This window comes from Macaca nemestrina, chromosome 9, assembly GCF_043159975.1.
Source record: "Macaca nemestrina isolate mMacNem1 chromosome 9, mMacNem.hap1, whole genome shotgun sequence".
NCBI classification, from domain to species: Eukaryota; Metazoa; Chordata; class Mammalia; order Primates; family Cercopithecidae; genus Macaca; species Macaca nemestrina.
Window position 1 is genome coordinate 55,096,594 of NC_092133.1, and position 3,075 is coordinate 55,099,668.

Sequence of the window (3,075 nt, forward strand, 5' to 3'; positions counted from 1 at the left end):
GCACCACTGCACTCCAGCCTGGTGACAGTGACAGAGCAAGACTCCATCTCAAAAAAAAAAAAAAAAAGAAAAGAAAAGAAAAGAAAAAGAAGAAAGAAAAGAAAAGGCATATCTGCCAGCCAAGAATCAGTTTTCAGCTTAAAACACAATAATACAGACCAAATTTAGCTCCTGTTCAGTGGCAAAAGCAGCTAGTGCATGTGCCCAGAAAGCCACATGCAGCATGTTTACTTCACTATCCCGCTCTGTGCTGCTTTACTGGTTCTATGCGTTAGGATTACAGATCCTTGTAGGAATAGCTTCTTCACTTTAATGATTTCTTAAGAAAAAAATAAAACAAGATCTAGATTGTAGACTCCCATCAAAGAGCTTACTGGGAGAAACAGCTGTATTATGAATTATGAAGATTATAGGGGCATCCAACAAGGGGAAAAATTAAATTATTATCTCGTTCCTTTGATAAATTAAAATTGCCAGGCGTAGGCAAAGATCTGACTGGACAGAGTGAATTTTGGAGTGAAATTTTATGGTTATGTCTTTTAAAAGCCATGTAAATCAGCAAGCGTAAAGCTGACAGGACCTTGCAGGCTTCAGCAAGAACACACTGTCCCTCTCATTTATTTAAAAGAATGCTGCCCTGCTCAGAGGCCTGCAGTGAGCCATGCCAATGCGGTTTGGCTGGACTGTGAGTGTTTGATGCAGTCTGATGTGAGGGTGGGGGTGGCGCAGAGAACGTTGAAATCAAAAAGGATTCTGCTCTGTAGAGACAAAGGAGCCACAGAGACATAGACGTGGATCTGGGAAATACACCTTTTGCTACTCATTCAATTTTAGAAAGGGGGTTTCTGGCATGGCTGAGCAAAACTTAAACTTCTTCCCTTGAGAATTACAGGAATTACAGGACCTGACAAAGCTCTAAAGATTAAAGTAAGTTAAATTGACTACTTTCACCAGTCTATGATTAAATGCCCTATATAGGATGTAGAGACAGGTGTCTGGTTCAGAAGAGGAAGGGGAGGTTGGAAACTGGTTGGAGTGAGAACTGAGCCTGTGGACTATGAAAATGTCAGAGCAGAAGGGGCTTTAGAGTGAATTTGGTTCCCCTCATTTTATAGATGCGGCAATGGAAGGAGACCTCAAGTGATTTTCTTAGGGTCACATGGTGATACATTGTTGGGATGAATATATACAGCTAGTAGAACTTTTGATTAATGTGAGTGGCAGATTTATTGCAACAGGGGCTCCAATTCTTTTCTTCTCTCTATCCAAGCACCATGGGATGTAACTTTGTAGCTCCTCCCATCAAGAAGTCTGTTCAAGAGGTCTCATTGAGGTCTACTTCCTCTACCTCCAAACCTGGGCTGGCTTTGAGACTTGCTTTGGTTGGTAGAATGCAGCAGATGTGATGCTATGCAGTCCCAGGCCTATGCCTTGAAAGCCGTGCTTGCTTCTGCTCTGTCTCTTGACCTTTGCTTCTATTAGCCCTGACCAGCCTGCCGAAGGGACAGAGACCACAGGCACAGAGCTGAGGTGTGCCAGCTGAGGCCATCTGAAACATGGGAGAGAGAGATGGCTATGGTCAAAGAAATGCTCAGCCAGGCCTGACCCAGATCAATGGAACCCACCAGCTAACTGTGAACTTGAGAACAGTAAGAATGGCTGGTGTTTTAAGCCTCTTAGTTTTGAGGGTGGTTGTTTCCAGCATTCCTGTGGCAACACTCGGCTAGTCAGTGGTGCTATAATGAGAGGTTGGTCACTGAGAGGAGAAGGAGGGAGCAGGATAATCCCTGGCATGGTAGGTCTTGCAGTTTCCATCATGGGGTATGGTGGCCAATTTAAGAATGAAACTATAACCTGGAAACAGATCCCGGAAAAGTCTCCTCACTGTGATTGTGGCATTGTGCTGTCTAAATGAAAGACAACCCTGAAGGGTTTGTATCATCACTTCCTAAAGCAGAAATGATCCTGGGGCTCTTCCAATTCTGATTTTAAAGAAAAGGAAGCAGAGGCTGCGCCGTGTTAAGGCAGGACCAGCTGCATAAGTTAATGGGCCGGACACAAAACAAAACTGTGGAGTCCCTTGTTAAAAAATTACTAAGATGGTGACAGCAGGGCATTAAACTAAGCACAAATCCCTTTTAAGTATGGGACTCTGTGAGACTGCACAGATTTTATGCCCATGAAGCTGGCCCAGATTTAAGCAATTCATCCAAGGATATCACGTCAGAAGATTCATCTGTCAGGCTAACCTTTACCCAAAACTGTAACCTGGTATATTTGTTAACTGCTAGTTCAAGAAGCAGGGCAAGAACCTAAGGCCTCTAGTTCCCACTCCAGTGATTCTTCTTTATTTTTGCTTTTGACAGACCTATAGGAAGAAAATCGGAACCAGAAACAATACGGCAGACTTGGGCTCTGATTCACAGAGGGAAGAACTTATCATTCTTCACGGGGCACATAGAAGCATGAGAATTTGGGTTCAAGCAAGTAAATTCTAAATTAGAACCCATACATAAAGTGTTTGCAATGTCCAGTTATATCTCTATGATATTTTCTTTGTGAAAGTTGATTGTTCTTCCTTACAATAAATTGCATGAATTGTCTGTCTCTTCATTTAACTATTTCTTTTTCTTGTCTTTGCTATCTCTTTTTTTTTTTTTTTTTTTGGTAAGTAAAAAATTTTCAGGCACTAAACAGCAGGGTATTTTTTTTGCTTTGTTTCTCCTAAGTTTTGTCTGACTTATGACATTAATAATTATCCAAAATCTCTGATTTCTTATCTTTTCTATAGAATGCTGGAAAAATGACAGCTCAATATGTACATTACCCCATCCCTAACCACCTTCGTCACTACTTTGAACACTCTTCTCTCACCCGACACTGCAGTTAAATATGACTGGAATCCTTGTTTCTATAGTAAACCAATCTACTTTATTTTATGGATAATTAATGTAAAAAATTAGACTCTGGGCTTCCTTCAGGTTTTCTTAGGTTTTTCCCACTGGCGTATAATGAAAAATTCAAAAAGGGCCTCTTAGGTAACAGAGACAAGTTTGCAGATTTTTTTATTAAATT

General features: G+C 41.1%; 1 long non-coding RNA gene across 1 annotated transcript; it reads left to right on the plus strand.

Moving 5' to 3' along the window:
* The first annotated feature begins 435 nt into the window (after positions 1-435).
* Positions 436-2,613, plus strand: LOC105466195 (uncharacterized). The gene is made up of 2 exons (XR_978035.3): positions 436-927; positions 2,367-2,613. It is a non-coding gene; the product is annotated as an uncharacterized lncRNA (long non-coding RNA).
* The last annotated feature ends 462 nt before the right edge of the window (positions 2,614-3,075 follow it).